Source organism: Alligator mississippiensis, chromosome 3 (assembly GCF_030867095.1).
Source record: "Alligator mississippiensis isolate rAllMis1 chromosome 3, rAllMis1, whole genome shotgun sequence".
Lineage (NCBI taxonomy): Eukaryota > Metazoa > Chordata > Crocodylia > Alligatoridae > Alligator > Alligator mississippiensis.
Window position 1 is genome coordinate 234,314,551 of NC_081826.1, and position 22,911 is coordinate 234,337,461.

The 22,911-nt window shown below is 39.5% G+C and overlaps 1 protein-coding gene across 11 annotated transcripts in view; it reads right to left on the bottom strand.

The window, feature by feature from the left end:
- Positions 1-22,911, bottom strand: part of PAM (peptidylglycine alpha-amidating monooxygenase) — a 272,458-nt gene that overhangs the window by 180,166 nt on the left and 69,381 nt on the right. For 9 of the 11 annotated variants that reach the window (XM_059724982.1, XM_059724979.1, XM_059724976.1 and 6 more), the window contains exon 2: positions 14,635-14,791. The exons of the other annotated variants lie outside the window; for them this stretch is intronic. The gene's annotated coding sequence lies outside the window, so the exon portion shown is untranslated. The remainder of the gene's footprint in view (positions 1-14,634; positions 14,792-22,911) is intronic. 11 annotated transcript variants of the gene reach the window in all.

The window sequence follows — 22,911 nt, forward strand, 5'->3', positions numbered from 1 at the left end:
AGAAGAGAATCGTGTTTTACAGTGTAAAGATCACTGCCAGAGAGTTCCCAAATGAATTAAGCTAACAAAAAAAGAGACCTATTTAAACTATATCACTTGCATCGTCTCTTGAGTGCAGCCAGGACAGTTATTCATGTGTGTGAACTGAACTCCTAATAGCAGCTTTACTCACTTCAACTAATGCGGGTACTCACAAGATGCAAAATACTGGCCATTCCAATAGTGAAATAGGCTCTGAATCCTACTAGTAAGTAGTATGGCAATTATGTTCTAGCATACATGAAAATATACTTTGATTAAATTTAGACTGGTCCCTGTACTGAAATTCCTCTGACCCACTATCAGTTTTTTTATTAGTGAAACAGATGTAAGCAGGAGAACAAAGTTTTTGAGAAGATCTGTCTAGACAGCCATTTGCCTATTTAACATTCAAGATACAATCATACTGATAACTTGAGAGGCTCAGGGAGCTGGGGGGGGGGGGAGGCAGGGAAATAAGCAGAGAAACTGATACATATGAAAATTTAAAAGCACATTAGGTAATTGTTCTTTGATAAGGTTAGTGTTGCCAAAGCTAATTTTACCTCAAGTCACAATGACAGCCCTCATCCTCCCAAGGAACGGTTTGAGAAAATGAAGCCTAGAGGCTCCAAAAACAAAAAGCAAACAAAGAACCTGGCACGTATTTGCAAAAATAACTATGATTTAGGAGAGAGGGAAGGGCTCAGTTCTTGAATTTTGAATACTTAGACTTGTCCATACTGTGAAGCTTGAAAACCACATTATCATTTATAAAAAAAAGTTGCCACTCAAAAATCCTTGTGCCTTCTATTCAAGCCACCAAGAAACCAAGCTTGACTGACGAATAAAAGAGGGAGAATGGCTTAAAAGGAATCTTTTAGATGAGGGTTAGGCAATCTTTTCTGGTTACAGGCAAGAATGAGCCACCCCAGGTTGGAGGGGGTGCCAAGACCCTGGCACTTGTCATCTCAGTGACACAGGAAAAGCCCCCAATGCCTATATAGGAAGAGCACCTGCAGAAGGTGTCCCCTGCCACCAAATGCTGCTCAAGCCCCACATCCAAAGGCCAGGAACAGCCCACAGGCCATAGGCTACTGCCCACTGTTTTAAAGAGTTTTCTGAGAACTAGAATTTAAATCCCAAAGATTTACAAGTTGACACATTGGAGGAAGCATTCAGGCAATATTATTAATATATGAGAAAGACTGAGCCAATTTAGGAATGGAGGCAGAAAGCTGATAAACATGTCCATAGCCATATACTGAAATAATCCCAAATCCATCAAAGATATTAAATAATCCACAAAAAGAATACAGTTCTGCAAATAATTCCATTTACAAGAATTCCATGTTTCCAAAAGCACAGATACAGCACAGATTGTCAAAACAATGCAAAAATTACTCCAAATAACTTGACTATAAAATATCAAAAAAACATGCACTAAGTCCAAGTAAAGGCCTTGAACAAACCCTAAAACAAGAGTTCTGTGTTCAGGAGAACACATGATACAAGCTTGGGAAAAGCTAATTGCATTTTGTGCTTACACCTACCACTGGACAGCCAATGGCATCCTTTCGTCTGAGAGAGACGGTGGAAATTGCAGCCCACAATGTAGATGGTTTTCAACATCTCATGTGACTGAATAGTCCAATCAGAGTCGCATGGTCTGTGGCAGTGGTTAAAAATGTATGCGCCACAGTTGGGTGGTTTGGGAACTGCTTGCTTTCTATGGACTCTTTTCTCTTCAAGCTGTTGGAGCCAATTCCTGTCATGGACTTTAATGCCCTGGTGGAGACGATGACGCCACTTGCTCCGATTGCTTGCCAAGGTTTCCCATTGGTCAGGATCAATTCCAAATGCCTTCATATCTCACTTGTATGTGTCTACAGAAAAGCTTGGGGAATGCTGTTCTTGTTCCCTCCGATAATTCCCCATATAGCATGTCCTTGGGTATATGTCCATCTTCCAATCTGCTTAGACGGCCTAGCCAGTGCAGTTGTCTCTGAGAAGAGCTGTCACACTTGGTAAATTTGCCCTTTGAAGAACCTCTGTGCTGGTAACTTTATCTTGCCATTTGATGTTGAGTATGTGGCTTAAACAGCGCAGGTAGCAGCTATTTAACCTTTTCTCTTGATGTGCATAAATTGTTCATGTCTCCCCACCATACACGAGAGGGCTGAGTACACAAGCTTAGAACACTAGCATTTTGGTCTTGATGGTAAGCTTTGAGTTGTTCCATGCTCTTCTAGTTACTCTGCTGAAGGTTGTGAAAGTCTTCCCAATGTGAACATTGAGTTCTTCATCCAGTGAGAGGCTCGTGGTCACTACTTCTAGCTGGTTCTCATTAAGGGCAATTGATGGATCTTGTGGAACTCCCTGTCCTAGCACAACTGTTTTTCTTACACTGATGGTGAGACCAAATGCCTGGCAAGCTCTTGAACGACGATCCATGAGTTCTTGTAGCAAGTCTTCATTGTGGGCTATAAGGGCAGCATTATCAGCAAATAGAAGCTCCCTGATAAGCACCTTTCTAACTTTAGCTTTTGCCTTGAGTCATGACAGGCTAAAGAGTTTCCCATCTGATCTTGTGTGAAGGTACACTCTACCTTCTATATCTTTAAACACGCAGCTCAGGAGTACCGAGAAGAAGGTTCTGAAGATCAAAGGGGCAAGAACACGTCCTTGCTTCACTCTAATTTTCATCTTGAAGCTGTCTGAAGTGGACCCATCAAACTGAACAGTTGCTTTCATGTTGTCTTGGAAGGAACATACAAGACTTAAAGTTAGGATGCCCACCAATCCTGTTTCTAGGACTACAAACAGGTCTGCTCTGCTGACGGTGTCAAATACTTTGGTTAGATCTACGAAGGCAATGTACAATGGTCAGTTTTGCTCTCTACACTTTTCTTGAAGCTGACACAGGGAAAATAGCATGTTTGTGTTTGATCATCCAGCCCTGAATCTGCACTGAGATTCACCATACACATGACTCGCCAGCTGTTGTAGGCACACCAAGATGATGCTTGTGAAAACTTTTCCTGCTCTACTTAGTAGCAAGATACCTCCATACTTGTTGCAGTCACCCTTATCTCCATTATTTTCATACAAAGTGATAATGTTTGTGTCACATGTCTTGTGACACCTCGCCCTCTTTCCAGCATGTGAGTAGGAGCTGATGAAGATATGGTAGTAGCCTTTCTTTCCCACACTTCAAAATTTCCACTGGGATGCCATCTTTTCCAGGAGCCCTGACACTTGATAATGAATCACTGGCCTTGCTTAGCTCTTCTACGGTGGGCTCCACCTCCAACTCTGGCATGACCTGTAGAGTTGGTATTTGGTCCAGCGATTCACTGGTGATGTTTCTTTCATGCGAGTATAGCTGTGAGTATTGTTCAATCCAACAAGACATCTGCTTGCTTCAAACTATAATGGCTTCACCGGGGCACAATTTGAGAGAGGCAACCTTACTGACTGTAGGACCTAGAGCTTTCTTCAGACTATCGTACATGACTTGTGCTTTCCTGCGTCTGAGGCTGTCTGCATCTCTTCACAGAGCTTAGTCTAGTGCTGATTTGCACAGCATCTGGTTGGTCTCTGTACCTTGTTTTTTGCATGTTGAAGTCTCACTTCATTGCTCTGTTGGCTTCTTGTTGTGTTCCAGAAAGGCTGTGTTCTTGATGCTGATGAGAGGTAATAGCTCTTCTGCATTTTCAGCCCTTACTGGACAGTCTATTTTCCCCAAATGTAGCTTTAGCTGTTTCATAGATTGTAGCTCTTAAACCTTCCCAAATTTCCTCTGCCTTCTCTTGTAGCAACTTCCCAAACATGCTGCGTTCAAAAGCCTTCACAAACTCTTGGCACTTCCTCTGGTTCTTGGTGTTAGTGGTATTGACCTTGGGCTTGCTCGTAGGTTTATGCAAGCTTGGAAAAAGCTTGTATAAACCTAGGATACAAGCCTGGGAAAATGAATTATACAAATAAATAAAAACAAATTATACAAGCTTGGGAAAAGCTAATTGCATTTTGTGGTTATACCTACCATGGGACAACCAACAGCATTGGTGATGCGTAGGGATGCACATGCACCCCCTGAGATCGGCCGTGTACCCCCTGGAAGAGCCAGCAGCGAAACTGGAAGTGGCACCGGAAGTGCACTTCTGGTTTTGCCAGCTTCGCCCCTGGCTCGGCAATGGGCCCTCCCCGTCAGCAATCCAATGTCCCCTCAGACTCGAGAGGTACCAGTCGCCCATGACCAAGATATTTTATAAAACACAAGTACAACATAGGCTGCATCTTTTGCCTTTGGAAAGCAATAGATTCATAAATGTTCTCAACTAGTATAAAGAGCGAGAGACTCAAATTACTATTAAAACACATTCACGAATATGGAAATACTCAGCAAAGCAACTGGCACAGCCCTCGCACATTTCATCAAAGGCAAAAAATTCAAATTATTCTTAGCATACCATTGTTGCATCAAAAACAACCAGGAGAGAGAAACTGATATAGGATATCAAACTTATTTATGCAGGGGAAGAAGAGACATCATAAACAATAGAATTTAGATGAGAATTATTTTTTCCCCTCAGTTTAGTATTTTTATGGGGGGGGATGGACATTTCTTGTCATATAAATGAGATGCATGAGAGAAATAAGAAGATACATAATTAAGTAGGAAAACCAAACCTAAAGGAGTCAAAATTCTATGCAATAGGTTGATTTCAGTGCACTGACATTGCCTTCTCAAGCAAATGGATATAAACTAGCAGCCAGCACCTTTTTCCTGCTGCAAGCCAGAGCAATGCAGCTCTGGGCCGATGCAGGCTAGATGGCTTCCACAGCGTATCAGCAACAAAGGGCTTTCCCTGCATCCCACATACCAGGGCACAACTTCTGGGAGCTTTTCCTGGCTCCCTTACTCTACAGCTGAGGCACAACCACAGCTTCCCATCCGTGGGGAGCTGGGCCAGGTCTGGGCAGCTGGATGCTATTTCCATGCTGCTGCCAGTTCTGCACCACAGCAGGGAAGAAGCAGGCAGGAAAGGAGGGAGAGAGAAGCAGTAGCAGTGTGGATGAAGCTTCCAGCTGCCTGGCCCTAGCACAACTCCCCACCAGCTGGAAACTGCTCCCATGTTGCAAACAGGGAGGCTGGGTTTGTAGGGGTAGAATCAGCAAGGTAGCAGCTGAAAGCCATAGCCCAGTTCCTTGCCACTTAGTCATGTCACAAGCATGGGCTCTGGAAGCAGGATCCAGTGGCTCCATGGGCTGGATCTAGTCCATGGGCCGGATCTAGTCCACGGGCCATATGTTGCCAACCTGATTGAAACTATCATATATTCCCATTCTGACAATCTCTTGATATGGAAGCATTATAAAAACAGGACTGCATCTTTTTAGAAAATGAGTGACAGATGAATACATAATGATAAAGATCAAATAAAATTTACTCTCTGAAGTCAGTGAAAAAGTTTTGAATTTCACAGTTACAAAAATGGACTAGACAGAAGAGATGGTGTCTGTTCCCAGAAAAATGAAGAATTAAGAGAAATGAAATGAAGGTTTTGTGATTAAGTGGATAAAACAACTTTAATTTGCTGACATTCATTTGAAAGTATCTAATTTTAAAAAGCTGGTCTCTTAACTGCTTTTAAGAGCTGGTTAAAGTGGCCAAAGGACTAAAGCATAGAAACAATTTCTTAACGCAAACACAGAAGTCAGGCACACAAATATAATTTATACCCATATTCAGGCTTAGGCTAATATATTTCTGAAAAAGGAAGATAAAAAAAATTATCATTTTTCCAGATACATTTTGACCAACAAGGTAAAACAGATTTATAGTCCTGGGAATCTAGAAAAACAACAGTAGATACTATCATCTTAAAAAATGTCTAATATGATACTATTGGATTTCCTGGGCATTTCCTAAGCATGCCATTACTAAGTTAAGAACAAACAAGCAAACAAACAAACCCCCTTATGTCTATTCTGTTAGTTTCACAATGTAAAAATATAGAGCTAAAGAGCTTGCCTGATGCTGAATTTTTTTTAATGAATTTTGATAATACAAAAGGATTTCTCTCTTGTAAAACGTTGTAAATAAATCAGTGGTGTAAAAGTAAAAAAATGATGATGTCCATAGAACTAACATATATTTTAGCATTATAGAAAGTGTTCAATGAAATTCAGCATTAAAAAGTTACAAGTACTTGCTTATTCTCTGCATTCTTTGTTGCCACCTCCTATTGAAGGGAAATCCATCAGAAAAATCATACAAGAAAAGTCTACATGCTTTTTAGCAAGTTAGTTCCCTGAGCAAATGAAAGGCTACGGTACAGGTCCTATTGAATTAATCAATCATTTTCATCCTTGTTGATTAATCAGAAAAGGACATTTGCAATTTGTTAGCTTAAAAATTCTACGGTAAGCACATCCTAAAATTCATTTAACTTTTGTAATCAATCAGTTAAACTCAGTTTTTATTCAGTCTATATAAAAAAGTGAAATGGAATTGTTTCCTTCTCCCTTTTGCTACTGTGATAGGCCTGTTTCAGAAGTCTGAAGCGCAGAGTATATTTCAGTCCTTATGCTCCATTTAATAATATGTAAATACCATTTTGTTCATAGTAAATAGACTTGTAATCTTTCTGCTTTGACCAAGTATCAAAATAGCTATAATTCTCTTGTTGAAAGAGATCAACATTCTTTATCGAAAGATGACATCTTAACACAATGTTAATTTACAGACTGAAAAAAAATGAACAAGTTAGGTGGTATTAATTATTTTCTTAAAAGGATGAACACATGAGAAGAATCATATTCCTTTACGTTTTGATATTTAAATTATCAGTAGTACAATGTAGTAAGATAAAGGTTCATTGAAGCTCCCTTTATTTTTCTTTTGTTATGTAAAAATAGAAAACACTAGAGGGAAAATGCTTTACTGAGTTACAATTAGCCTCCAAGGATAGAGCAAATGAGAGATCATTAAAAATATTTAAGTTCAATTATGCAGTACACATGAACGCTGAATCAAATTCACTCTACACACGTTCAACAGAAGTACTTCAATCATATTCCTTGAATTCTTTAAAATAGAATTGTATCTCAAATAAGAACAAAGCAACCAGAAGTATAACTATCCATCCTTTCTGAAGATCTCAGTCTAAGAAGACGAATAACTAAATGCGCCTAAAGATAAATATCTCTCAACTCTAAAAGTGGTCCCTCCAGGTCAAGAAACAGATATGACACAGCAGGAAGGCTGCAATAATGCCATCTATTTTCTAGATAAAAAGGGAATTCACTATGTGTTCTCAGTATGAGAGCTCTCATTAGTACTCACATTATTTAAAAACTAAAAATCACTTGTAATAGATTTCCCTACTACATACACAAATAACTAGTGACATGTAGGTTACAAAAAAGTCATTCATAAGCAAAACCAAAAACTCACATCCCCAATAAAGGGAAAAATGCTTAAAAAAAAATAATCTTAGGAAAAAAAATCATATTGAAATTAAGATTACCAATTTTCACGATGAAAAGGATCTAGCTACAACATATCAAATAACTATTTTCATTAATTAACATAATATTAAGTAAATACCAGTTTAGTTGTACCTCTTTACTGCATGGTAACTACTACAAATAAGGTTCTACAAATTTTTAGGTAGTATTTTTACTTTAATACATTTTCCCTGTGTGTGAAAGCAGACATACCTGCTGAAAAGCAACGTTCAGGATCTACATTCAGATCTAAAATTTCCACCCTCTGGATGCAGGTAAATCAGTTGTACACATTATAACCCATTTACAGCGCTATTGTTCCATTAAAAATTAAACACACTCCCCATACGTGCAAACAATGATTGTGAGTAGCTCTGATTCAAAATCGTTTTCTACAGTTCTTCCTTGTGTGTAATTTTATGGTTCAGGTCAAACACAATAGAATATTTTTAAGTGAATAGAAATAATAATGAGAAAAGTGAAAATCAAGTCATTTATATCTATCATCCTTCTGTTAACTAATGCTAAATTGCCATAAAGATTCACATGGCTAATAAATAAATGAAAATTGACATAGCATATTTATTCAATCCTAAAATGAGGTTTCCCTACCCATTTAACATGGGGGGGAAGCTGTCCTTCATTTTAGAATCAAGTATGGGGGGTGCCGGGGCAGGCGGCTGCTGTGGTTCATTCTCTAGCCCCTACCCAGAGTCAGGGCCATAGCTAAAGCTGATGCCGATCCTCTTACACTGGTTCTGCACTCTGCTCTCCTCTGCAGCCTCTTCTCCCCATCTCCCCCTCCCCACCAATGCAGCCTCTGCTCCCATCTCCCCTTCCCCCCAGCCCCTCCACTTACCCTTGCTCCACACTGGCAGGCTATCCCCACACCAGTCTCCTCACTGCCTGCCTGAGTGGTGGAATGGATGAATTAAAGATGACCCTCCAATAATTAGATTCCATACATGGAAGATTATAACAAATTTATAATTTTTTATGTATAGAATCTAATTGTTGGGGGTCAGCTTAAATTTAGGGCTGTCCTAGATTCAAGTAAATATAATATAACTACATTAAACACTTCTTCCACAGAATGCATCTCCATTGGGGAAAATGGTAAATTTTCATAATACAGGTACACTTGAAGGAAGAAAAATTATTTCCTTGCTGACAGATAGGTTATCAGGCAGTGACAGAGGCAAAGATCTTTAACTGTTCTCTTTTATTAATTTTCACTGTTTTCTGACCTTTTGAATTTTAAATATAACCACAATGTTAAAAAATAAACATATTCTTCAAAGGACTATAAGCAACATTTATATTCTGGTATACTTATGTTGTAACCAGAATTTAAAAACAGATTAAACAGAAAAAAAGAAAAGTTAAAGAAGGGAATTTATTTAGACATTATTACTGAATGAGTATCACTTTAGAAAAAGATAGAGCCACAGTACTGGGGGTGCAGGGGAAGTGGGGGATGGATGGACAGAAGACATTCAGTGAGAATATACATATTATTAAAACAAACAAGAAAAAAGAAGCCCAGAAGACTGTGGAACAAGAATCAGCATGAAGGCTGGCCAGCCTTGCATTCAGTAGGTGCTCTGCAGACAATTGCTGTACTATGGTCCAGCACTAAGGAACAGGGGTAGGCAATTATGTGGCCCCCGGACCCAAATAGGGAGTGTTGACGAATTGTCACAGGCCGGGTCAGCACCCCCCCTGCCACAACAACTCACCAAAACTCCCTATGTGGGATGAGGCTGCAGGTGGGCAGGGAGCAGTGTTCGGGAGTGAGATGGGAGGGTGAGGTAGGGAACAGGGGGCAGTGCTGCTTGGCTCCCCTCTCAGAACAAGAAGGTTACATAATACATGCAGGATTTCCACTCTACGTATTCCAGAAGCTCCTTGAAACCACAGGGAAGTCAACCTAGCTTCCTCCAGTAGCAGCCATATTTGTAAAAAGAAAGAAAAGAAAGGAAGAAGCAACTCTGCAGACCTGTAACACAGCAAAAGAATGAGGTAACTAGGTTTTATACAGAAGGGAGTGAAGAAAGTCTCCACAGCTCACCTGAATGGCAGCTCAGGTAAGGTTTTATTCTTCTCTGCAAGAGCCCCAGAGGCAAAAAACAACCACCATCCTGTAGCTTAAGTGTTAAAGCCTAAGAGTTAGGTCTGACCAAGTTAGGTTCATGCAACAGTGCTCATAATCTAAGAAAGTAAAATGTTATATTCATATTTCCTTTATTTCTTATACTTGCTCAGATTTAAGAACATAAGCTGGAGAAGGGGGAGATGGGAGGGGAGACAGAAAAACACCCTACTTCAGTAGTTCTCGACCTTTTTAGACTTAAAGTACCCATCAGAGAATGCCAACTCTTAAGTTTCACTCGTTTTTTTGACTACAGAAAAATAATAGAGCAATTCTTATGTTGCAAAGAATTAAAAAAAACCCCACAACAAACTAAGATGTTTTTATCACTATAGATGCATATGTGAAATCTCTGCATTTATATCGTCACTCATGTTTGCACATCTAACAGCACTAACATTACATGGCAACCCACGGCATGCTTTAAAGTATCTGAAGGCATAAGGCATGTACTAAACAAATATTTACCCAATCACATGCTAGACAATCAGTTTAAAAAAGAAACACGTAATCATTCCCCAAGATACAGCCAGGACTGATTACTGGAGTTTCTAAAACTGTGGCTCGGGTCCAATTTTACAAGGCCTCTAATGCTAAAACTTAAGAGTTGTGTAAATTCCTTTAATTCTGAAAGCTTATATTTTCAAGCCAGCTGCTACAACTGGAATGTTTACCAGATTACATTGTATCTGAGGTTCTCTGAGATCCGCAATTTCCTTGAATTTTTAGCAGTACCCAAAGCTTATTTGTTACTTTGTGCACAAAATTTTCACTGAGCATTTCTAAAACTATAAAACCAGACTTATCCCTAGTAACAAAATTGCTACAGAAAATAAGGGCGTAAAGATAAATGGCCTCAGGGGCCCACACCCAAAAGTTAATTGCTAATGGAGAACTGCATATAAACCATAACTAATGGTATGTAGAGACATTCACTCTCCCAGAAGAAACTCTCATGAGACTTGTTTAACCATGGTTATTCCTAAACTGTTTCTTCTACAGTGGCCATTTTTACTCTGAAAGTAAAAAGCCTGAACATCTATACACTTGCGATTTCACCTGGGAGAGCAGTGACTCTCCCAGAAGAAACTGTATGTATGAGGCCTAAATATTAGTGTGCATTTTAAAGATCTACTCTCCAGCAGATGTCTACCTCCATTGACTCAAAGCACAATGAGCTAGTCTAGCTTTGAATAGATAAGAGATGTTAGAATATGTTTTCTTTTAATAATGTAAACAACAACAACAAACCTCCCATAAGACCTAGCTGTTTACAGGGTACCAAAAAACTTTCACGCAGTTAAAGATTTGGCAAGGTCACAAAAGAAAAGTTAATGGTTCATTTTAGTCCATGGTTGACACAGGTTCACACCATCAAACCAGCTCTCAAAAGGGCATAGTTAACAGTCTCTACTTCAACAGTTTCTGCTATACTTCACTACCAACTACAGTTCTGGAAATCAGGATAGATTGTTTTACTTGAAGAGTTAAGTCCACAATTTTATATACAGCATGTTCTAAAGTGAACTTAAAGAATCTATTAATCTTTCATCTTAACTAATGTAAACAGTTCTAATACACATGCAAGTTTATGGTGCCTATAAAATGATTAATACCAACAATAAATATTTAATTTTTACAATATAAATTGTTCAGAACAATAATGGGCTTTCTGCACTACAAGATGAAGACAGTATGTTCAGTGAACTATTTTTCCTAAGTCTAATGTCATACAAGTCTACTTCAGCTGTGGAGACTAGAATTTACGAAACAAAATTAATCCAGCAAACAAATTTGTAGGGTGAGGCCAAAAAAAGCTGTTAGATCATGCAGCCTGACTTCCCGCAAACATGCAACATGAAGTTTCATCCAGCTGCCTCTGTATTAACACTAAAATAATCAACTCAGTTTTAGTTCATCATCTTTTGAGTACATATTTGTATAGGCACTTGCAACGCATACATCTTAACAGCCGCGCTTGATTGCAAATGGTGTTAGCATAAGACTTTTGTGACATTGCAGCTGGGATATTATTTATTTTTGGACCATCTATATTTTGAATGTTTTACAATAACTTTTAATAACATCTTGTACAAAATACACATGGAATTTACATGACCAAATGGAACAGAAGTAGTAATGTACTGTACTAAAACCATATAAAGCTATCACTTAAAACAGAAATTGTGATTATCAACTTCTTTGAAGATGCATGCTTTGTTTTGTTTTCATTTTATTTCTGCTTTGCCTCCCATAAGTTACTGTACAAAAGGGTCAAGCTTTTTAATGTTTCAGAACACTTCGGGTAAGAGCAAACAAAAAACAAACACAAAAAAACAAAGCGACTGAAAGCAAAGGCCTAGAATTGACAACTGACTGTGTGACTAATATCAAATAAAGAATTCCTAGTAAAGACCATCACATTAATTAAAGTATTAATTAAAGTACTTAACTAAGTATTAATGTATTTGGTATTAAAGCTTTGCAATATACTGCTTTAATACAATACTATGGTATCCAGATGTCCAACTATACTATGAAAATATTGTCCAAGTAATTTTACAGGATGTTTTTAATATATTTTCTATTGCTTGCAATGCTTTCCAAAACTTGATTTCTTTTTATCCTACTCTACTTGTCAGGTGATTATTTCCATTCTGTGAAGGGACCTTAAACAAAAATGCCATTTTTGTTTAACAGCCTCAATTTATATATCACCTTGTCACTACAAAACATTTTCCATAGTGAAGCATCATAACAACTGATCTGCATCAGCACTCCATTGTGAATGGTGTTTGTTAAATAGCAGCTGCTAGAGAAAAGCAGATGGACCAGGATAGGGGTGGGAGTAAAGGAGAGGGAGGGGGAAAAATGTCCCAAGTGATCCAGTTGTCATAATTAATTCTCCATGGAAGTGAGTTGATCATCAACAGTTTCTCCAGTATTGGACCAAAAGCAAAAGTAAGTATAAGAGTACTTAACAGATGTTTATTTTAAGGTCAGCTTAAATTATGAATCAACACCTGAAATTTTTCCAGTATAGTTTTTTGTACTCAATTCAGTCTCCAAGATTATATTAAAAATAGCCTGCAGTTAAAAGCTTTACTACTCTGGCTTATATGCTACAATAAAATTTTATTAGAAGTCTTGGTTTGTCCATTTTACCTTTCCCCCACATAGTCTACTCTTCACATTTTCTGTTTTTTCCTTGATACGTTTTATTGTCTTTTGCCAATAATAAGAGTACCAAAGTAGGATGGCTTCAGTACTATAGAAATAAGAACAGACTATTCCTATCACTAATTCTAACCTATCACTATTGCTCAGTTGTTAACATTTACTTTTCTTTTCTATTGTAATAAATTACACCAGAATGATACATGCAAACATTGTCAGTCTTTTAGTCTCTGTTGTCATAGGAGACAAAATACATATGGGTAATCTTCAGCACAGATGCAGGAGATTTTTTGCTGGAATATCACACTAAAGAATAAAATGGGAAACTCCAACTTTTCTGCGATACAGTGACACTAAATTCAGCACCTTTACTATACTTGAGATCTACCTGCTAATCTCTCTTAAAAATTAAGGTCTTAGAAACATAATAAAAAGCCTTGTTGAGATTACAAGATGTCCCTGAACATGTACTTGGAACAACAATGCAAAACACACACACACACACACACTCACTCCAGTCTTGCCTTGAACTACTTTGAAAAAATCTTAAGTATTGTAGTATAATAATACTGACAGACAAGCATTCTTCAGAAGTATAAGCAGAAATAAAATTTTTCTATTGAGTGTTTAACAGTAAAGAAAAAAAAATCATCGTGACCTAACAAGCACTGATATTAATATTGAAACACAGCTCAACATTAAGATCCTGAAGTCAAACACTGAATAATTATAATATATCCGTGTAACCTTAATTTGGCATCTGTGTGCATATACCTCATAATATAGCTTTTAACTAAATGATTCTAATGGTCTATATCACTGGAAGATCTGGGAAATCTACGATTTACCTAGTTCCCAGCTCAAACAGTAACATGTTTTATTCAGCCAGAATTACAGAATGCCGTAAAAAGCAGAACAAAATAATTCTATTCTATACATGCACAGTATATATATTTTTTAAATTAAGCCCATGAAGGATCCCATAATGCAAGGGAACATATCTTAGTTTTCCAGACTGATAAAATGAAGTTCAGATTAGGCAAGGGACTTACACAAATCACACAGCAGGATGAGAACTGAGATATGCCTTTAACCATATATCTTTGCTTCCACCCCCATTACCAATCCCCTTCTCCAAATCACAGCTTCATTAGACTTATCACAGTATACTGTCCAAAGATTCCCCCTTTTTCATTTCCTTTTATTAAAACATCAATCTTCAAGTACATCTTAAAGTATGAGCCAAATAATTTGATTATCTGATATCATCAGCCAAATGCACTTTAAAAAAAAGCACTGTCATAACTGAAATTCTGCAGGGAATTTCTTTTCCAACTTGGGCTAACAAATTTAGTAATAAGGAAAGCAATGTTAAAATGACAAATCTATTTTTTCTTCATTTTACCTTAGTGCTTCTGCTTCTAAAATCTTCCCCAACTATGATTGCTACACTTAAAGAGCAGTGTACGATAAATGACTACTGACTGGATAAATCCACTCTACAAGCATATATTTACCATTTGAGTAGCTGCAAATTAATTCCTCATTATTGGTCTCATCCATCCCCCACATCACCACCTCCTGATGCCCATTCAAAATACAATTACTAGGATTATCTTGGTGGCTGGACTATCTGACCACTTCACTCTCCTCTTTTAATCCTTCCCCTTCTTTACCACATCACTTAAGCTTCTTACCATTCCCTTCATGGCTGTATATAAACTCTGCTCCTTGCAACTTGTATGCCCTTTTTATATAATTCTTATCCTTACCACCAATGACAGAAGCCTTGTTACAGCTTGCGCTTTCAACAGCCATATTCAGTCTCTTACAAGTCAGCCATATTAATAGATAGAGAACCTATCTCTACATGGTTTTGTAATGCTACTGATGTCTTCCTTTACAGTCCTCCTGAAGTTAAGCTTCTTCCTAAATGCCAAAGATACAAAATAAAAGGCCTGAATCAGTATCTAATGAAATGTTTCATTGGCTTCAGTAGACTATGGATTAGTTCCACAATCTTTATATTTTATCCTATTAGACAGTTGGAAGGAAAGAGTCAGATGCCAGAGAGCAGGGCATAAAGGCTAAAGGTGTGGAAGATGGTTTAATATATTAGTGGCCTGATACATATCCAACTTTTAAGACATCTGCTATTCAAATAAGGACTATCATAAAGAGGACAGGGTGCAAACCCCACACTACCTAGAACCAGAGTTAAGTTTCTAGAATGAGACTTCTTTACATCTGAAAAACAGTACTTTGCAAACACTGAATGAGGACAAGATGCCCATCTAGCTTGTATGGGAATTGGAAAGGCCAAAGCACTCTGTAAACTGAGCCCTATAGTTTCAGTCCAATCAGACACAGCAATGTTAAAAGTTAACTTATATCAATTTAATTATGTTCTTCTTAGGAATATGCTACTGAGAATTAGTGTCAAGGTGGAAAAAACATTAGTTGGTCATAACTGCACTCCAGGTAAGGCATGTCTTCACCATAACCTTAAGAAATCCCAAGCACATCCCATTTGCTCACTTTTATCACAGGTGCCAAAGCTGGAAATATGTGTGAAACTGTTCTGGGAGGACCCCCAGAAGCTACTTTTGAGTATGACGGAGACCAAAGCATCAGTAGCAACTTCACACAAAACCCTCACAACAGCTCTGCTTCCACATTTATAGATAGGGTGTATACAATCTGGAGCATGTGGGTAGGACATGCTCTGGAGTATGGCTGTCCAATTGTTGGCCCGTGAGGAGGTAACACCTAGCTCTGGGCTCCAGTCTGTTACGCCTCAGCTCCGCGTTCTTGGGCAACTCTGGCACAGGATGCAGTCTGTCCAACTCACCCCGCCCCCCCACCTAAATGAAACCGATTAAGATGCAGTGAGAGACACACCTAAGACCCTCCAGATAAGGGTGACAAGAGTGAAACAACTGCCCTAGGTCTCATTTGCATCCGAGATGGAACCAGATGACCATTCATTTACACGAGAGATGGAGAACAGAAAGCCTGAAGCAGAGACTGCAGTGAATTCTGGGACCAAAGAAGCAGGGGAGCGCTGCATGATGGGGAATCTGTACTCCAAATGTTAATCAACCCACGTTCACACACACCCAGCTCAGCATTTATCAGACCAGTTCTAATCTGGATTTACTAAGGACTTTCCCCCTCCCCCCAGACACACATACACCCCCCTCTAAGTTTAATAGGCATCTTGGGCCGTACATTCCCTGGTCCCACTATGGGAGGCCTATTTAAACTTGATTGTCTAAAACTCGGTTGCCGGGTTAGGGAATGCTGAGGCAAGAGACCGAGTCAGAGGGGGTATGGGCAACATTTGATACAATGGTTAAGGGTTCATCATAGCGTCCAGCCCGTTGGAGCCTTAATCACAGGTGTTGTCATACTTTTCCCGAGACGACTGGTGTGAGTCCTCTCCACAAAAGGTTATGAGCACCCCAATAATTATCTTAAGTCTGTTAAAAGACTATAGTAAAATCTGGAAAAGTCATGCTAAGCTGAGGCTTGTGCACAACAAGTAAAAATCCAAAATCCTGATGCTGCAAGCTATATATTGTTTCTGAAGAAACCATGAGATATCCCATCAGGATATCTGCCATCCATTGGAATTTCAAGCTGGCTCCCAAGTATTTGGTTACTCCCTAATCTTAAGTGTTTCCTGATTATCAATCAGTTTCTTGAGATGTTCCAAACCAGATAACCCCTTGTCAATAGAAAAGACAATGATTTACACAATTAAGGATGCTTCGAAGCAGCTGAACTGAGGGTATAAAAATCTGTAAAAAGTGTGGGTGCTTGAGAGAAAGAGAAAAGAAGAAAGAAGAAGAAGAGAGAGGCGCTTCAGAAAGAAGAAAGAAGGAAATTCCTGTGCTGACACCACCCCCTGTCGTTCTTGGGACGCTGGAAGAACAGATCATCTCTCTTCAAGAATTGTGGTGCTACGGACTGTGCCTGTCAGCTTTGCAGCCTGAGTACCTTGGACTGGTGAGATCCCAGCGCTCTCTCTCTCTCTAGGCATAAACTTCTGAACCTGAACTGTATTAGTTAAGCTTGAGCTAAGTTTCCCCAAATACTTAGTGAAACCAGGGTAGTACTGTAATTGTTTGTGTTTGTTTTTCTTTTGCATATCTATTACTACTAGTACCATTATATATTTCATATGCTTAGCAATAAATAACTTTTATAGTCAAACTGGTAGTAACTGGGTATATTTTTCCTTCTCTGCTTCCCTTTCCTCCCGTACTCTGCAGCAATGCTTCTTTTACCTAAGCTAAAGATCCCTGTGAAGCCCAAAAATATTGTGGGGTCTGCTCATCAAGAGGCCAAAGACTGGGATGTGCTGAGTTTGAAACACATAAGGGGATCAGCTTGTACAGGCTGATTGACCCAGTTTGATTCAGAAGTGCCCTTATGAACTGAATGCTGGCCCATGAGGGTGTCAGCTGGACACCCACCTGGATTCAGAGGGATTCTGTTTACCTGTGTGCTTGTGTCTGACTGCAGTTTATTGTTGCTCTGATGAACTGACTCTTGGCATATGAGGGTGTCAGCCTGTCCATGCTGATCAACTGGGCCGGGTCAGGCGTGTCACGTTAATCTGTGTGTGTTTGTGTGTATGACTGATTTGGTGACTGGAGGAACCCAGTCCCATTGAAACTGAGTCCTGCAAGATAGCTCTACTGGGGGTGAGGGCTTGCAGAAGGGAGAGATACAGCTCCGTATAGTGACGCAAGCAGCACATTGACAGAATCACCAAGACCCTAGAAACTATCCCTAATAAATGAGCACACCCCAAAGTAATGGGCAAATCTGGTAACAAGTCTGGCTGCCACTTCTCCCACCATTTCTAGTCTTGCTGCTGCCAGGGTCTCCTGACTCCCCCTGCCTCCTCCAGGTTCTGCTTTCCTGACCCCACCCTAGGGCCAGGGAGAGGGGCTGACAAAGACCCAAGGAACCCACTTCCTGCATAGGGGAAGGAAGGGTTGCACTTTCCATATACTCAGGTGTAAGGGAGCCAAAGGAGGCTCGCATGGCATACAGCTCCAAAACACTCAGAAGCTGGACAGCTCCACTCTGATTTTCTGCTCTGGGCTAGGGACAGACATTCAAAAAGCCTGAGCCTGAATTGATTCAGTCTTTGCAGGTTAGTCTAAACTGGCTAGGCTGAACTGGCTTGTAACCAGACAGACATTCTCTCTGGATTGAGGAAATTTAGGCACATGCCTGCAGTGACTCAGGCTAGAAGCTGGGGGGAGCTAAAGCAGCCCTCCCTTCTCTTGCCTGATGCTGAGCTGAGGGGTGGGGGGCTGGCCAAGCCCTGACAGGATGCTTTGATTAAAGTGTGCCTGCACCAACCCAGGCTTTTCCCTAATCGCTGATCAAGAGGTGGGAGGCCTCCTGCTAGCACTCTGAGGCAAGGGTGGGGTGTGTAGTGCATGCATCTGTTGATGATATGGAGCTTTTCAATCTCCCTCCCTGCTTCTTTATACTGTCTGCAGCAAACTGACCAGCAAGCAAGGCTGAAGGGGGCTGATAATAGTGTTTATCACCCCATCAACTAAACAATAGCCTCTTCTCTCCATTAGTTCAAACTCTTCTTACACAACTTACAAGCTGACCTGCTTATTAGCTCCAAAAAGCCCTAAACATTCACTGTTCTGTTTGCCTGTCCCAGTGAAATTGGGGACACACACAGACACCTCTCAGCATTAGCTAGCATACTACATGGCTAGGGTCTGTGGGACTGGGGTCTGTGCTGTGGGAGATGGGAATGGTGGGAGGGATTCCTGCTTGAGCATTGAGAAGCAAGGGGGATGGGGCAGCCTCAGGAACCTATTCCCACCTATTCTGTTTGAAAAGGAGGAGCAGAAAGAGTCTAACTGGGTCAAATAGGAGGTATGCTAAGCTTATTTGAAATTAAATGCACTCTTCCAATAGAAAGTGTAAAATGATATGAGAGAGAGAGAGAGAAAAAACACAAGTATAGGTTTATATACAACCTACATTAAAAAGTGCATTACTGAAACTTTAAAAATTGAGTACTCAAAAATTAACGCTGCCAGAATTAAAGTTACCTATGTAAATTTATATTGGCCCCTTGTGTGCCTGTATTAAAAGATAGTGTTTAATTCCATCATCACATTTGAAATTTCCCATGAGATTCTGGCTGCATTCTGCATGCAGGCTGGACAAAACTCACTTCGTGCAATACTTTGTTTTCTCCTCGCGGCGCAATGTATGGCCACATGCCTTATTCACTGCTTTAAAGCTGCTCTGAAGAAAATTAACATTTTCCTCACAGGCTTTTCTATGGCCTTCTCACTACATCATCTACATACTTTACAGATGCCACAAAATCCCTGTGAAGTAAACAGGCATTATCATGCCATTTTATAGACAAAACACAGAGACACAGAAAGTTCAAAACGCTCATTATTTTTGAAGCTCATGGGCCCCAATTTCTCATAAGGCTTAACATTACAAAGAATTTCATTATGTTCAAAGCACAGCTCCCACTGACTTTCACTGAAGCTATGAGCACTTAATATTTCTGAATATCAGACCAATCTCATGTCAGGCACCCAGAAATTGAGGAACAGACAAATCACAATAAGGTACTACTTCTAAAATATCTAGTTTAGATGATTTTTCTGCCATCACAAAGGAAACCTGTGGCAGAGGCAGGCACAGAACCCAGGTCTAAAGGGTAGTATTCACCTATGAAAAAAAAAACATTGAGAGATTGGGTCATTATAATTTGTATATAATAAAGGGCTTGGTCCATCTGTCTGTCTGTCTGTAATGCTCTTGGAGCACTCTGATTGGTTAGTGAACCAATGACAGCGAGGACGGAGGGGATGAAGCAGGGGGATGAGGCCTTGCAGCTCCCCACCTCAATCCTGCTCCTCAGGGGCAGCCAAGATGGAGGAGACAGAGCGGGAGGGGTGCAGCCAGCGGCACTGGAGGCAGAAGCGGTACAGGGTGATGGTGGAGGGGGGTGGAGGAAACAGCAAGGCAAGCTCCCCCCCTTTCACCACTCCTAGGAGGCAGTGGCAGTGCTCTGTCACTCCATTCTTGCTGGGCAATTGGCTAATATATGATAAGATGATGAATAAGGATTAAGCAGGCAAAGCTGATTCTGGCACTTCCTAAATTTGAGTGAAAATTATTTCACAATCTTAATAATATTCTTCTAATATAAGGGTTGTTTCTTTTTTACTATATTCACGACCCAGCTATATGTATTGAAACCAGCCATATATGTGTACTCAAAACAATGTAGTCCTATATAGTTAAGAGCTGAACTATTTTCTTTCAAAATTATTTTTTTTTTAATTCAAGTTTATGTAAGCAGAACAGCTCACATTTTTATTGCAAAAGACAAAATTTCAGAAGAAAAATGTTTAAAAGTTGGCTACATTTTACAAAGTATGTAAATATTTTTAAAATAACTATCTAAATTTTTCATGTTACTTTAAAACAGTTTTAACTGAACCAGCCTCCAAAGCAGAGAAGTACTAGGTTTTTTTTCAGTTATTGAAGAGAAATAGGTTTACATAGCTCTTTTTCCTTGTATATTTTTATTGGGCCAACTTAATGCATCTTTTAAAAATTTAAATTAAATTGATGTGATGTGAGCAGTTATTAAGCTTATTAATGTTTCCAGTCCTGAGTTATTTAAGCTCATGAATAAAAATCAATTTTGATAGATACGCAAAACATTTTTAGAACAACACGGTACTGACTCACTCTATGGTCAAAACATGTCTTGCCTGAGACTGCTGAAGATTTCAAAGAGAGAACATTTTCTGGTGATGTGACCTAGATGCTCATGGGAGGGAAAAAGGACAATGAGTTCCACCCTGCTCCCAGGCTTGTCACAGATGACAAGGAAAACTTCTGCCTATGGTCAACAGTCAGGTGCCCTTTCAATCTGAGAATGGTTTAAATTGATGCAGGGCAGGGGAGAGCCTGATTCACTAGTTCCCCAAAGACAAAAATATGCCCATAGACTCTTAACTACAAAATGGGAATACTATAACAATTCTGTCGCGTCTTGTCACTGGTTAACAAAGGGAAGGGGAAGCAAAGATTAAAGGTTTGATATAGAAACAACTACCAGGTACAAAACAGTATATCAAAATTATTTCAGCTAGTTTGAGGTCTTGTGTACAAATTTCCAAACTGGAAACTGGTAGATTGCAGTACAGCTAAAAACCCTTAATTGAAGTCACATCAGGCAACAGAATTAGCATGTTGGAGGCTGAACAGTTTTTGGGAATATAGTTCAAGGGGATAAACCAGCAATATGATTCCTGCTCGTGAGTCTGAGGAACTCAGCAGGACTACCAAAGCAAGAAAAAGCTGCTCATGTGCATAAGCACTTGCAAAACGAACCATGGGCCAAGCTCTGGAATCACCATGAAATGATATACATGCATGTGTATCTGACCATTTCAAAACTGAAATCTCAAAATGATTTTCAATTTTAAAAAGATAAAATTATCTTACTGATAATTACATGTGTTACTAACTCTATTGACTTCCATTTTGAAGAACATTAATATGTAAATCCATAGTGGGAAAAGAGTTTCGTCTCTACATATTCAATTATGAAAAATGGAATTATTTTCATATTATGTTTATTTTTCTTACTGCTATTTTAAAATGTGACTAAAAGATGCAACTAATCCAGGATACAACAGCAAAAGCAATTCCTGAATTCATTTAACTTTTTTGAAAAGTTTGGGGAAGTTGGCTTTTAGAGTGTTGGGACTTTTTGGTAATTAAAAAACAAACAAAACCTCGGAATATATTCCAATTTCAGATTAACACATATGCAAAACTTTTAAAAATAAAAGTGATTTTAAAAACACTTTAAGCTTGATTTACAAGCACATTGCAGGTGTTTTTTAATAACAGGGAAAAAGATTTACTGGAGTATAGTTCCTGTAGATCGGGGATCAGCAATTTTTCGTTGCCATGGGCTGCAAATTTCACTCCTCTACTGTCAACCTGTGTGCCCAAGCTGCCTGCACTGACCCGCACTACAGATATTTAGCCATTTTGCAGCAAGAGAGCAGTTCGGAGGGCTGTGGAAGGGATGGGTAAACTTGACGGAGCTGTATTCTGCACATTCCCCCAGGGTTGGATCGAGCTCCAGGGCCGTAAATTCCTATCCCCTGCCACAGAAGGTAGAAGATTTACCATTCATGCTGACATTATGAAAAAATAGGGGTATTGCACATTTTTTCAAAAAAGCCATCACTATTAATTTGAATAACATAGTCTTTTGTTCAATGAATAAACATTTTAAAAAGTTACAAATTCAAAGTTTCCAAAGAGACGCTAGTTAAATACCAAAAAACCCTATGAATCTATTTTTATCTACTTAAATCAACTTTTACCCCTCTCTAGTTCTAAACTGTCAAAACTATTCTACAGTATAAAAATTATTCCTACTTTCTAATCTCCATGTAAGAAGCTTCTTGCTCAAAAACTAATTTATTGAAGCTAATCCCCAGAAGATCTCACACATCTATGCAAAGTTGAAAAAGTGTACAGATTTTAAAATTGTGTGTCTTGAGTACCATAGAAAAATGTCAAAGATTAAAGATTTTAGGTCAATTTAGTCAGGGGTGAGCAATTATTTTGGCTGAAGGACCACTGAAGGAGCTTTGGTGAACTCTTGAGGGCTGGAGTTGGGGGAGGCAGTGAAAGGGGGTGCTGACCCAACCTTGGTGGCCCTCTCACAACCATTTCCACCACCCATTGTGGTGGTGGTGGGGAAGGGACAGGGAGACAGGTAGCCCAGGGGCAGGCCAATTTGTCATAGCCGGTCCTGGACCCATCTGCCCCACATCAAAGGCTGAGGGCACCAGTTGGAGCAAGCAGGCAGGTTGTGTCTCCATGGAAACCAGCCTGGGACCCCTGAGGGCAGGATGCTCTCGGGAAAGTGGACAGGATGGGGATGCGGGTGGGCAGAGACCGGCATCTGAGAGCAGGAGGAGTGGGTGGGAGTG